The sequence below is a fragment of the Trachypithecus francoisi genome, unplaced genomic scaffold, assembly GCF_009764315.1.
Source record: "Trachypithecus francoisi isolate TF-2019V2 unplaced genomic scaffold, Tfra_2.0 Lachesis_group18, whole genome shotgun sequence".
NCBI lineage: Eukaryota > Metazoa > Chordata > Mammalia > Primates > Cercopithecidae > Trachypithecus > Trachypithecus francoisi.
In genome coordinates, this window is record NW_022681463.1 from 16,280,307 (window position 1) to 16,295,373 (window position 15,067).

Below are 15,067 nucleotides of genomic sequence, written 5' to 3' on the forward strand. Positions count from 1 at the left end.
TTAATCATTGGAGGGTGAGCTGAGGAGTCCCAACGAGTCTGTGCCTACTTTAGCAGTTGGACGATTAGGGGCCATGCAGCCTAATCTCAGCCCCATTTGAGAGTGTTGCTCCTCTATGCCTGGGTGGGTGATGGATTGGAAGAGGCCAGGTGGGTAGGGTAGGGGACTGACCTGGACCATGCTTCCTGTACCACAAGGCTTCCTCAGTCATGGATTCACCAAGTCTCTTGGTTCGGAAATTCTTAAAAGAGTTTTGGCAGCTTGGTGTGGGACTCTGCCTGGATGATTCAGATGGAAACCAAGGCCGGGAGTGCTGTAAGTGCACCCGAGGTTAAAAAGGATTGTCGAGTGCGCCACACATAATTCGTGCCAGGTGTTTCCCATTTGTCTCTATGCCTAAATCTTAGTGGATACCTAGAGGGTGAGAACAGTTTGCATCTTGAGGGTAGGGTGGGTCCTACCTTCAGGGCTTCCACTTCATTTAGTGAATTGAGACGTGCACTGTGGGTGTTGGATATCTGGGTGCCCGGAGCTTGCTGCCCCCTGTCTGGCTTCTCTGATGATGCATGCCTGCCAGCTGCCATCACCCTTGCCCCAAGGCTCCACCGTCTATCCTGGCCCCACCTCAGCTGTTCTCATCTGTGACTCATTCACAGAGGTCCACCAAGTACAGAGGAAAAGCTGAGGAGAATGGTAGGTGTCACATGCTTGACATCCTCCTCACCATCACCCTGGAGATGTTTCTGTGGTTTGCAGCAAATCTTGGAAGAGCAGGATGGCCTCAGCCCTAGTCTGAGAAAATCCTCAGGGCTTTTACAGAGATGATCCTGGGGACTTAGCAGAATTTGCTGTGTTGGTCAAGGGTGGGGCTGGGCCAGTGCCACACTTTGGCAGAACAGACCCCTCCTTAGCTACGGGGCTGGAAAGCAGCATGCTTCTCAGTTATTCTCCCAGAATCCCCACATGGAAGTGTTTTCTATTGTATAACAAAGATGCACAAAGTCAGGGGGCGGCTGGAGTATTCCTGACCAGCCAGGGCTGGAATTGCAAGCCAGCAATGTACAGAGACAGGAAAACAATTCCCACGAAGAACAATGAAGGCTGCCCATGGCAATCCCTGGAAATAGTCTGATGTGGATGGAGTGAGGGAGGGAAGTGTTGAGAGACCAACGAAGGATGTCAACAGAGTGGGTGTTTTGAAGACAAACCTCATTTCACATCGCTGCTGGTCTGCTCTTCTTTCACACGTGGCAAATAGGAATCTAGTGGTCAGCCGGGAGACTTACCGTCATGCCCTTGAGAGAGGCCTTCTTTACAGATGTTTAGGCAGAGCACCTCTGAGGTGCGGGGCTCAGCAGGACTGAGCTGGTCAAAGAAAAGGCTTTAGTTAGAACTTTGAGCTGAATTGGTAAGTTCTTTTTTACTCCAAGTTTTCGTATTGTTTGTGTCTGGGCATGGGGTGGGCGAACCCTGCCTGAATAACCAGAGGAAAGTGAGGTGATCCACAGAGGGCCGCAGCTCGGCGATTTTACAGTGTTCACTTTAGTTCCTGAGCCGTGTAGGTCTGCAGGCAGCAGGAGCAGGTGCCCTGTGAAGCGGCGTATTCTAGGGTAGGTGCCCTGTGAGTGTCTGCTGCACACATTGACCACACATTGGAGAAGCCCTCTTTTCCTTCTTTTCCACTGTCCTCTTGTAGAAACCCTGGATAGTCAGCACATCTCCCAATACTCCTTTCCCATTCAGGTTGTGGGAGGGGCGCACGTGTCTTTTATTGTCTTCTTTCTGTTACACCAGCTGAGGAATGAGAACCGATCGGAGTTTCTTTGGATTTCAGAAGACCCGTATTTTTGGGGTAAAACTATGCTGTTTGCTTTACCATTGGCAGAGCAACTTAATTCCAAGTTATTATAATAAAAAATATAAACAATAAAACCAAGGAAGGGAAAGGATTAGATCGGGGTGTCTAATCTTTTGGCTTCCCTGGGCCACACTGGAAGAAGAAGAACTGTCTTGGGCCACACATAAAACACACTAACACTAATGATAGCTGATAAGCTTTTAAAAAATTGCAAAACTCATAATGTTTTAAGAAAGTGAAAGTTTACAAATTTGTTGGACTGCATTCAAAGCCATCCTGGGCCACATATGGCCCCAGGCCGTGGGTTGGACAAGCTTGTATTAGATTATCCCCTCCAGGTCAGAAATTCTTTGATTTTGAAATTGATTATTAGAATATATGGGTAATTGTAAGCCCTTGTAAGGCACAGTCCAGTTGGAATGTGAAATATATATTTGTGAAGAGTTAAATAGTTATGTAATACTAGTATTGATCTTAGCTCTAGATGGCTTACAAGGTATAACATAAGTCAGCTAGTGATTAATTGCTACTTGGGGTCTGGAAAAAGATGTGTGACTGCTGTCTTAGATGTGTTCTGCTTTGTGCTGTGGACACAGTGTGAGTGAGAAGGATGGGTGGTGGTAATTACCAGCAGCACTTGTATTACTGAGGGCTCCGTCGTTGGCCAGCATACTCTTTTAAGGTGATGTCATTTGCTTTCATTGTTTTAGCCACCACCTGCGTGTATGTGGTCATCTCTGCTTGCATCTGAAGGCCTACACCTCATCCCAGTGTGTATATGTCCATATGCCTTCTGCTATTTAAAGCCCTTTGGTGGCTTTCCATTTAGCTCAGGTTGAAATACACAATCCTCAATACGCCTATCACGACCGACAAGGCCCAGTATGATCTGCACCGTGCTTACCCCACCAGGCTCATCATGTGCTGCTGTTCTCCCCTGGACCACTGCACTGAAACCTCATGGGCCACTGTTCAGCTCCTGAAAGAGGGCAAACTATTCTGCACTGCAGGACCTTTGCACATGCTATTTCCCCACCCCTCAATTTGTGCTAACTCAGCCACTGTTCAGAATTCACTCCTCCTCCTAGCCATGTTTAAAAGTATCTTCCTCAAAGGAGGCTTATTTAACCTAAGACTAGGTAAACATCTTCTACTTTTCTTTCAATGCACTTAACACAATTGTAAATAAACCGCTAATTGTGTTGCTAGTTGCTTACTGGTTGATTTCATTGTGGTCTCTGGGTATGCTTGTAGAAAGCCTGGTCAGCACATCTCCCAATACGCCTTCCCTCCATCCTGCTTGCTGGTGTATGTGATGACCCACTGTAATGTTATTACTTCACACAGCACCCCAGCCTTAGCTTTTCTTGAGTGAAATAAATTAATAGCAACAATCTGCAAACAAAGATTTCCTCGGGAACGGTGTTTTGTTTCTGTCATGGTGTGACTTGGAGTCCGTAGTGACTGATAGGCCTGCACGTGTGTCTATCTAGCAGATACACTTCTAACAGCACAATTCACATCCTAGTGATTTTTTTCCCATGTGTACATTTCTTTAGAGCACCTGAGTTGTTTATGCAATTTCCTGTTTGTCAGAGGGTAATAACCATACCTCACTAACTTAGAATTTTTCACTTGTTTACAATTTCAAATGAACAGAAAAGTAAAACTTAAGTGTTTAGTATTTTTGAGCTTCTAGAATATTTTAATATGTAATAATTATGTATTTGACACAAAGAATTGGTTACCATATGTATGTTCCTAATTTTTTTGTAGAAGTCATACAAAAGAATGTATAGAAAGAAAGGGGAAGAGGAACCACCACTTGATAAACAGACAAAAACATTTTACTAGGAGCACAATTTAAGAGGAAGGAACAGTGAATTAATTGATCTTGATCAGGGATATAATTATATATTAGATATGTAATTATATGATATATATACTCATATATCTCATTATGTGTGAGTAACACAATTATATGTGAATATAGGATGAATATACTGAACTCTCTAGACACTCATTCCTTTGTCACAGAAGAAAATTCACATTTGAAAAGTAATTTTCCTGGTAGGATTAGTGCTGCATTTCTCAGCCTTAGCACTGCTGACATTTTGGGCTGGATAATTCTTTGTTGAGGGGGCCGGTTTCTGTATTATACCATGTTTGGCAGCATCCTTTGCCCTACCCAGTGTATGGCAGTACAACCCCCACTTTTGCAAGTCATGACAGCCAAAAATGCTTCCAGATAGTGCCAAATTCCCTGCAGGAGGGTAAAATCACCCCCTGTGGGGAACCACTAACATAGAATACCTGATGCTTCAGGTTACAAAGGAGAAGTGCTCAAAACAAGCCCAAGTGGGCAGAACAGCTTCCATCCTAGGAGATGGTGGGCACCCCAGCTTCTGTTGAGACTCATGCCAACAGCCCTTCACCTGTAGTAAACTTTTCTAAAGTGGATAAAGTGTAGTCCATTGATTAATTTTTTTATTTTAAAGCATTTTTATTTTAATATATTTCTTGTTCTTTAAGGATCATCCCAAACCCAGCTTTGCAAGGAGCTCTTCCTTCAGTCACCCATTTACTCCTGTGGATTGCTCACAATCTCACATTGCAACTTGATGATATTAAGGTATATTGTTGAAAGTAATGGCATAATTTTTTTTTCTCTTTGAAGTACAACTTATTTACTTCCCTGAATTTTCAACATAAGCAAATTCCACATATTAGATAATTCTAACTACAGTGAGAGAAAATATTTAATAAACTTTAAAAACCAAACTTTTTATTTATTTATTTGTTTGTTTGTTTATTTGAGACAGAGTCTCACTCTGTCGCCCATCCTGGAGTGCAGTGGCACAATCTCAACTCACTGCAAGCTCTGCCTCCCGGGTTCATGCCATTCTCCTGCCTCAGCCTCCCAAGTACCAGGGACTACAGGTACCCGCCACCAGGCCCAGCTAATTTTTTGCGTTTTCAGTAGAGACGGGGGTTTCTCCAAGTTAGGATGGTCTCCATCTCCTGACCTCGTGATCCGCCTGCCTCGGCCTCCCAAAGTGCTGGGATTACAGGAGTGAGCCACTGTGCCTGGCCAAAACAAACTTTTAATTATTTTTTTTGCCTCTAAATGATCAGAAGGGACTATTAGATTTCTATATGGAGTGAATAATATACTTAGCTCGAAGAAAACGTTTCCTCTTAGCATTTTTAGAGACAAAAACACTTCCTAAAATCTTTCGCCAGCATTCACTTGGACTCAGCACTAACAGCTTATGTCAGTATCTTGCACTTAGCTGTCCCTTCCAGCCATTTGGTTGTTATCTTGCCTGTCTTTTCACACACTTGTGGTGGACATGGAAATCTGGTGTAGTCATAAACTAGGCTGTGGCTTGTAGAATGTTGTTTGCAGTGATCTTAGAGATTATCTAGCCCACTGCCGTATTTCACAGATACTCAGGGAATACTAACATCTGACTTTTAATCCTTTTGGTGAGTTGGGAAATGCTTGTTTTGTTTTTGGTCTGTCCTGAATAGTGGGAATTGAACTACTGGAAAGCACTCCTAGTGAAGACATGTTGTTTTCCATAGTGACTGCCTTCCTTCACTGATCACAAGCCCATCAGTCTTCCTTTCTTTATCGTGGGTTGTTATTTCTGATTGCTTCTCTCCAAGACAGCCACCTAAAATAATAGACACTCTCAGTAAATTATACAGCTCTTTCTAGGAACAATTTTAAAAATTTCCTACCTCTCAAAGGCTGCTGTGAAGTAGATTTGAAGGCAAATGTTACTCTGCTTAAATTGTTTCTCGTGTCACATAATGAGATAACAATATATGGGTAGAGAATCTGAGAATTAGGAATTTGGAGTCTCATACGGGGTCCGTAATGATCAAGTTACCATATTATGCCCCTGTCATTTACCCAGAAATTGTGCCCATGATTGAAGTATTAACTACCAGATACCCATATTTACTTTAGAGTAATTATTTCTATTACTGCATATGCTGTGGAAAAGAGGCTGTGTTTTACACTCCTCATTGAGGAGGCAGAGTCCAAACTCTTAGCTACAGTTGCAGCTGTCTTCATTCTGATTCCACCTACCTTTCTGGCTTTTTCTCCTGCTTTCCCACACTGGGGGTGCTGCTTCACCTAAAGTCTTGCTGTTCGTCCCAAACACACCGTGCTCTTTCAGACTTCCACACCTTTCTGGATATGTACTTCCTTTTTGCTTGAACACCTTTTACTCTCTTCACTGCTTCAGAACATCTTGCTTATCCTTTAAGACTTTGCTTTTTTAAGTTTGCTCCCTGGGCCAGCAGCATCAGGAGAGCTGTGGCTTCTCGGTTGCTGTATTAGTCCTTTCTCATGCTGCTAATAAAGACATACCTGAGACTGTAATTTATCAAGGAAAGAGGTTTAATGGACTCACGGTTCCACATGGCTGGAGAAGCCTCACGATCATGGTGGAAGGCGAAGGAAGAGCAAAGGCACGTCTTATGTGGCGGCAGGTAAGAGGGGTATGCTGGGGAACTCCCCTTTATTACCATCAGATCTCATGAGACTAATTCATGAGAACAGCAGGGGAAAAACCTGGCCCCTTGATTCTCTTACCTCCTACCGGATCTCTCCCATGACACGTGAGGATTATTACAATTCAAGGTGAGATTTGGGTTCGGATGCAGAGCCAAACCATATCAGCTGCATTCTAGACCTACTGAGTAGACCTGCCCAACCGAAGGGAAGCTGGAAGGGGAGGCTCATGGTAGCTCCGAGGAGGGGCTGGGGGAGATCGGAGTGCCATTAAGGAGCTGACACTCCCACATAGACCACCTGAGCTGGATCTTCTGAGAGGATCAGAAGAGGGCCCAGTAGGCTGTTTTAGCAAGCTCTCTAAATGATCCTGACATGATCAAATTTGGGAACCACCACCTTTTAGACACTGTTCAAATAGCACTTCATCTCCCGAAGCTTATCCTGATAACTCCTCAACAGGTAGTCAGCCATCCCTCTTGTTGTGGCATTTTTTTTTTTTTTCACTGTATTAATTAGGGTAGGCTAACTGCTGTAGCCTCGACTGTACGGGTTTATTTCTCGTGTGTGACATGACCCCACTGGGTGTACATGCCGTGGTCTTCCATGCGATGATTAAGCAGCCTGGCTTCTTCTATCTGTGGCTCCTGTGTAGCCAGGGCCTCAGGCTCCTCCAGATTCCCTGCCTCCAGTGGCCCCACAGGTGGAGAGAAAGCAAGGATGTCAAGCAGCATGTTCCGTGACTGTGCCTGGACTCTGCGACCTTATTATTATTATTTTTTACTTTTTTTCTTGGGCCAGAACCTAGTGACATAGTTTCAGCCTAACTGCCAAGGAGATTGGAAAGTTGACTGCCTAGGAAGAAGAGACAGGATTGGGGATTGTCTAGTCCAACACTCTTCACTAAAAATATAATATTTTTATATATGTATGTATGTAATTTATATTTATATATATAATTTTACATTTTCTGCTAGCTACATTAAAAACTATAAAAAGAAACAGATAAAATCAATTTCACTAACATATTTAACCTAGTATATTCAAATATTATTCAATACGTAATAAACAAGCTCTTAAGATATTTTACATTCTTTTTGTCACACAGTCTTTGAAACCCAGTGTGTATAGCACATTCAGATTCAACTAGGTAAATGTCAAGTAGCCCTGTGTGGCTAGTGGCTACCATATTGGCCAGCACAGGTCTAGCTACTCCTGTCACACTTGTTATTGAAACTACTTGTTTGCATCCCTTTTTGTCCACTTTCAGACATCATACTCCTGAACTAGATTGTGTGTTCCTTATTTCCCAATCCTTGTGCAGTGCTCTGTGGTTAAGAAATGCTTGCTGAGTGATTAAGCAGGGAAGGAATTTAATGCATGAATCCATCCATTAATGAATGGATTAATGAGTAAATATGGGAGAGCATTCCTTTTGGTTCATTTGACTGCTTTCATGGGAGTCCTAAGGTGTCCTCTTTTGTGATAAGTGCTGAGTCGCATAGAATATGACAAAATTAGTATCACAGTAGAAGGATAAAGTGAGCCGATTAACTGTGGTGCTCATATGTATGGCTGAATTGCAGAGAGTTTGAGCTGAAAAGAACTTGACCGTGGGATTGTCTGTCCTTATTTTTGTGAATGTGTGTCCCTGAGATAAGTAGAAACATGGAGGTGGCACACCAGCCTTGGGGAGCAAATCCACCAGCACTTGTGGTCTCCTTAACTCTCTTGCAATTAATCTAGAAGTCTCATGTTTTTTCCCAAATTAATGAATCGCTATAAACTATAGTCGTATATGCTGCAGTTATTTCAAAATGAATTGTTGGGGAATATGTTATTTAACATAGTCTCAATTTTAAAATGCTGCCAAACAAAACTTGCTTAAAATTTTTTATTTTACTGTCTTTTCTTCAAGTCTTATACCAGGGAATAGACAAGCTCATGAAAGTTATATCAATACAGTATCTGAGTAACAGATTCTGTTTAAAAGGAAACTAATAGTACATGAAGCCTGTAACACTGGATGGGGCATTATTTTCATTGCAGTGAATTGTGAAGAATGCATACAGAAGACGTAACTTCTGCATTTTTTTCCTCTTATAGTGAAGAGAAAGGAAAGCCTAGAAATGCCTTTACTCTTCTCTAAACAGGTTGGTTCATTGCTTTTAGTTACCATCCTATGATGGTCACACATTTGAACTTGAGTAAGAGCTTGTAACTGAGCCTGTGAGCAAGTAAGGCGTTTGTGACTGAATTGTAGGCAGCAAAACACTAGGGTTGGTTTTGTTCTGGGAAAGTATACTGCTAAGCAAGTGTTTCGATATGTGATCACACCATTACAAATATTTGAAAGATGTATGAATATTGTACTGCTCTGTAGGCCCTTTTTTATTGGTTTGAAATGGAAAGGCAGGCCGGGCGCGGTGGCTCAAGCCTGTAATCCCAGCACTTTGGGAGGCCGAGACGGGCGGATCACGAGGTCAGGAGATCGAGACCATCCTGGCTAATACGGTGAAACCCTGTCTCTACTTAAAAATACAAAAAACTAGCCGGGCGACGAGGCGGGCGCCTGTAGTCCCAGCTACTCGGGAGGCTGAGGCAGGAGAATGGCGTGAACCCGGGAGGCGGAGCTTGCAGTGAGCTGAGATCCGGCCACTGCACTCCAGCCTGGGTGGCAGAGCAAGACTCCGTCTCAAAAAAAAAAAAAAAAAAAAAAAAAAAAAAAAAAAAAAAAGAATGGAAAGGCATTTTACTTGAGGGTAGAAGGAGGAGGAGGGGAAGAGGGGGAATGGTGATTCTAAGACTTTGTATAGCGTGACCCCTATACAGTTTTCTTTTTTCTAAAAAAGTCAGTTAAATAGAAAATGATCAGTCATTAATGAGTATTCCAAATACCATGGCATTTGGAATAAGGCTAAGGTGTGTGTTCTGTCTTGCGGAGGATGGTAAACTTTTGACTTCAATCTCTACCCCACTCCACTTCCCACTTTCAGCCAAATACCCTCATATGTGTCATATCTGTGCAGAGATATTTCTGGGAACCCATTCGTGTTTCCTTATCTTGGATCTGTGTTTAAACATTATGGGTGTTCTTCCTGTACCTTAAGTTGTATTAAGACCAGTGATTCCGAAACATGGGTGGGTAATAGCCTGTAGCATAGGTCTCATCTGGGGAGTTGTGCAAAATTCAGATCCTTGAGCCTCAGCTCAGGATTCTGATTCAGAAGTTCTGGGTGAGGTCCTGGAATCTGTATTATTATTATTATTATCATCATTATTATTAATTTTCAAGCTCCCGAAATGACTTGAGGCAGAACTAGGTTTGGCAACCCTTACAAGACAGGGGTCTTGGCTTCACCTTACTTTTGCTGGAGTACCAAGGAGGAAAATATTCTTTGGGATGGAATATTCTGTAGGGCCTCATGAAAGAGGACAGCCTTCCAAGGTGAGTAGGCATTTGACAGGTTAAAATCAGGAAGAGCTGGGCGAACGTTGCAGATTGACAGCATTTCTGGAGACATGAGGTGAGACTTCAGGAGGCAACACAGTGTTCTTACTGCAAAGGTTTGAGCAGGGAGTGGTGAGGAAGAGCCAGGGTGTGTCAGCCCTGAAGACACTGGCTGAAGGGTGGCCCCGGGCCAGTGGTTGCAGTTCAGCACATGGGATGCTGTCCTACCCCAGAGCGAGATCTCCAGATTCCTTCCCCACTTCTTTCCACGAGGGAATTAATGTGGGAGGAGGAATCCCTGCTCTTGCTTCTGCATTTCCTCTTTTCCTCCCTCTGTTCAATACTTTGCAACCATGACGAACTTCGTTTATGTGTGCACAAAAACGTAAAATAAAAAAGGTTTCAGTACAGTAGGGTTTGGGTCCTTTGCCTAGATTGCCCTGTACTACTTATCTTCTAAAGAAGAAGAACATTGAGCTTGAGTTTTAAGTCTTTACAGTTACCGTGGATGGTATTTGAAGATCTGGTCACTTGTACCTTTAAAAATGGGTGTTGATTTTGTCTCTCTGGTCAAGGAATGTAAAAATTACCTCTAAAGAATCCATTTAAAATAGTTTTGCCACGTACAGCTCTGGCCTTGAACCAGTTCTTTAACTTCTGTGTCTCGCTCTCCTCCTTTGTAAAATAAGAGACCTGTCTCAGGGTGGACGGAGGACCAGATATAGTGCTTATCCCAGTACCACTGGAACTTGAGGCAAAAGAAAATAACCTGGAATACTGTTCCTATTTTTATTTCACGTTTTGACTGTTTATCATGGCTTTTGGACGGTATTATTTTTAAATTTAAGTATTTCATTAAAATAGTATCTTAATTACTGAGTTTTTAATGCTCTTAATAAATTTTGTTCCCGAAATGAATACCTCGCTCACATGCCTCTGGTCCCAGCTCGGAAAGAAAGCACCCTGTAAGCCTTAGCTACTTTCCTGGACATTATTTTAAAATATTTCCCAAGTGGTAATAGATAGCTTTAAAATTTTTTTAAGTGCCTAAAGTAATTCATACTTTTAAAGGAAAATTTTAAAAATGCAGATAAGTAGAAAGAAGGGAAAATAAAAGCCATTTGTTCCACATTTCAGACACACTACTGTTAACATTAAATTTCTTTTTTTTTTTTTTTTTTTTTTTTTTTTGAGACGGAGTCTCGCTCTGTCGCCCAGGCTGGAGTGCAGTGGCCGGATCTCAGCTCACTGCAAGCTCCGCCTCCCGGGTTCCCGCCATTCTCCTGCCTCAGCCTCCCGAGTAGCTGGGACTACAGGCGCCGCCACCTCGCCCAGCTAGTTTTTTGCATTTTTTAGTAGAGACGGGGTTTCACCGTGTTGGCCAGGATGGTCTCGAACTCCTGACCTCGTGATCCGCCCGTCTCGGCCTCCCAAAGTGCTGGGATTACAGGCTTGAGCCAATTAAATTTCTTTAATGTTTTTATTTTTTAAATTAAAAAAAATGTTTATATACTGTTATCTTCTAATAGTTTCAGGCCTTAGACAACTCTCCAATATTTTTTGTGGCTCCCCCAAAGGAGATACATGCTCAAAAAGGAGGCAAAATTATGTTTGAAATAAAACTTAAAAATATCCAGATCTATTATTTGCCAGTTATGTTAATTTTGGAACATAACTCCAACGCATAGTAACTATGTGAACTTTTGATAAGCTGTTTAATTCATAAGAGCATCAAGGGTTAAATTGAACTCAGTTGAATAAGGATGTATGTCAAGTATGTGTGCAGGGGGGCGGGGGTTCCTTAAATGTTTTTCTTGCTCACCTATGGCACAGTTATAATAAAAAAGTATTGACTTCTAGCTTTAGGTCTTGGCAAAGCATAAATGGAAGAGTGTGTCTGGAGAGTTCTTAAATGCTTATGTAACATTGTAAACCTCACTTGTTTTGTATTTAACCTCCTGTTTTTGAAACAACAGAAAGGCTTAAGACCTGACTCTTCTTTGTAGATGGGCCAGTGGAATGTTCATATCCATTGATGTTCCAGTGTTCAGAGTTTGATTAGACATCTCCCTGTCTTTCTTAACCACACTTTTCTTAGAAGGGTTTTCTCTTTGTTTGAGAGGGGAAAGATGAAACCCATTGTGTTGCATGTATAATTCTTTTTACAATTTTATGTTAATTGACAAATAATTGTATATATTTATGGGATACCAAGTGATGTTTTGATACATGTTTACATTGTGGAATGATGATATCAAGCTAATATTTATCGCCTGACACTTTAATCAATTTTTTTTGTGATGAGAACATTTAAAATCAAATCTTTAAGCAATTTGGAAATTATTTGGAAATGTAACAGAAACCCATTGATGCTGGTGGTGCTGGTGGTGGTGGTGGTGAAGGTTGTGAAGATGGTGATGGTGCTGCAGTGACCTTTGGTCTTTTAAGAAAGCCGCTGAACAGTCTAAGATTACTTCTAAGTTATGTGATGTGTGCTTTGATTTGGCAGCAGAGAGAAGGGAGGCTTTGATAGCCTTCCTTAGCATTCACCCCCCTCACCTGCCAGGTTTATATCTCCAACTCGAGACACCTTTATTTGTAGCGTATCTACCTGTGAATAAATTTAATTTAGTTTAGTTTACTTACATATTTTACAAGCACTCAAGGGGAAAAGTTTGACTTCTTAGGATGTGTGGCCCAGGAATAACAATGTGTGAGCCCCTAAAACTGTCTGGCAGTGTTTTCTATTTCTTGGCGGTCTCTTAAGGGAAATCAGTTACAATGAGCTTGGAGGAAATAGAAGGCCCTCCTCTAGGCAGCAGGATGAGAAAGGGATACATCGTCTTTGCTGCTGATGATATTATTTTATGGAAGTGATATAACCTACTGCTTTTTAAAAGAGGGGACTTCCAGATGATTGTTGGGGAGCTGTTATTGCTATATGTGGTCATTGTCTTCTAAATTCATGCTAAATTCAGCCAGAAGTCCTTGGGGAAGTGCTACAATTCCCTTTGTAAAGTTTCCACATGGTGGACTTTCCCCTTATAACCTGACAGTGTGTTCCTTTTTGCAGAAGTAGGAGTCTAGAGTTGGCCTGGTGGCCTGTCCCCTCTACCCCCCATGCTAGATAGCTGATTGCTGTGAACTGTGACGCTGCTACTCCTGCCAGCTTGGTCCATCTCCATCATCTATAAATTGAGATGGTCTACCAGCTTTGCACCTTCTAAGCACCGAAGGAACTTGCTTTAAGTAAGTTTAATGTACAAATATAAGGTCTACAAAACCAATGAACTTGAAGGGTGGCAATTTGTGTTTTCCACTAGGGTGATTTGGGAGCTGTACAGGGGAGAAGTGAACAAAAGAACATTTGTCTTTTAGTTATACATGAATGATGCATTTTATTTATAAAGGAAAACTTGAGTGCTTTTAAAAAAGTTTTGATCATGTTTTTCACAAAGAATACATTCTCTGGCCCTTAACCTCAGCATTTGTGATGTAGTGAGGAAAGTGAGAAAATTCTAGCTTGTGAACTCCTGTGATAAATCATACCAAAGTGAGGCGGCTTCATCACTTATTCTAGAAGCAAACATTTATGGATTGCCTACTGTGTATACAATACTGTGCCGGGCATGGGGTGGGGTAGGGGGACAGCCCCCTGCCCTCTTTACCCAGTGCTCAAAGCTGAGGAAGGGAGATAAAATAGTCACAGATCACGCGAAACAAGGTTGAGGCCAGGTTTTGGTAACCCATACCAGGAGTTTAGTTTCCTGAGAAAAATCCCAGGCACATTGTTTCTCTTGGCTTTGTAAGTTTCCATCCCTAAAATAAATTATTGACATTAGCTAATTGAATTATTGTTATCTTGATCAAAATAAATTGATAGTTTACAGAAAAACCATTGGTGTCCAGAGCTTAACAGCTCCATTTCCAAACTGAGAGGATCCTGACCCTTCAGTAAATTCATTCAATGTATATTTTCTCAGCACCTGTAGTGTTTTAGGACCTGGGGACACAGCAATGAACTAAACAGGCAAAAATGCTGCCCTCATGAAGCTTTCTACCTGGGGATGGGGAAGGTTAGACACACATTAAATAAGAAAAGTGGAATAGGAATGCCAGATGGCGACAGAGCCTGTGGAAAAATGAAGGCAGGGAAATGGGGGAGGATGTTGCAGGTGGGAATGGGGCTTTCTTTACTGAGAAGCTTCTTAAACCTTCCATGGCTGCAGGCAGTCTTCTCTAAACAGTGGGGTGTGTCCTTTGTCAGCCTGACTCTCCCATCTTAGCTTCCTCATCTGGAAACAGAGGTTTCTTTAGGGACTGCCCCCTGCTGTGCCAGTACTGTGGGTTTTCCCAAAGCTGGGAGTGCGGAGCCCCCCCAACCTGCCCTTCCCCCCACCCCCATAGTCTTCTTCACTGATAGCACGTTATAGTTCTGTTACAGTTCTTGTTGTCTGCTGGCTCCTTGGCTCAGCCCCTGCTCTGTTGGAAATGAGAATCTGACATGTTTAGAAAGACACCCACTTTTTTGTCTTTGTGTTTTTCTTGTGTATATAGTAGGTCAATGCATTCCATTGAGTGGTTTGTTTTTCCCCAGATATCATCAATAAGGAAAGTTCTCATACTTAATATTATAGATATATAGATAGAGCTGGAAAGATTTTTTGGTGTAAGACCTTCATTTTACAGGTAAAGTTCGTGGGACCCGGAGAGGTGAAGTGACTTTTTCTAATATCACACAGCTGTTGTGGGGCATAGTGAGGGGCTAGAACCCCAGCATGAGCTTCCTCTATACCATTATCTCATAATCCAGCTCACTGATTTCTGACTAAAGAACTGATGAAAGCTTTTTTAAAGAAAACTTGCAGAATATAGAAGACTTTAGAGAGAAAAAGAATCACTAATAGTACCATATACCAGAGGTAATCAGTTGTTACATTCTGTTGTAATTGTTTTAGTCTTGTGTGTGTGTGATAGTGTGAGCGTTTTCTCAATGTCCTTAGTTCTTAGAAAACAGTTCTTAGAAAACAGTTTTTATTGGTTATGTTATTTGCCCTGTTTTGGAGATACAACTATTGACTTCGAGTTGTCCAACAAGCATTCGGCTTCAAATGATCCATTTACTGACTTGCGTCAACAAATGAGTAGACTGTGCACATGTTGACACTCCTGATTGGCATCCACTGGTTTTTTGTTTACCTCATGCCTGATGTTTAAATGCCTGTTG

The 15,067-nt window shown here is 42.1% G+C and overlaps 1 protein-coding gene across 10 annotated transcripts in view; it reads left to right on the forward strand.

The window, feature by feature from the left end:
- Positions 1-15,067, forward strand: part of DOCK9 (dedicator of cytokinesis 9) — a 302,147-nt gene that overhangs the window by 90,531 nt on the left and 196,549 nt on the right. The gene's annotated exons all lie outside the window — the stretch shown is intronic.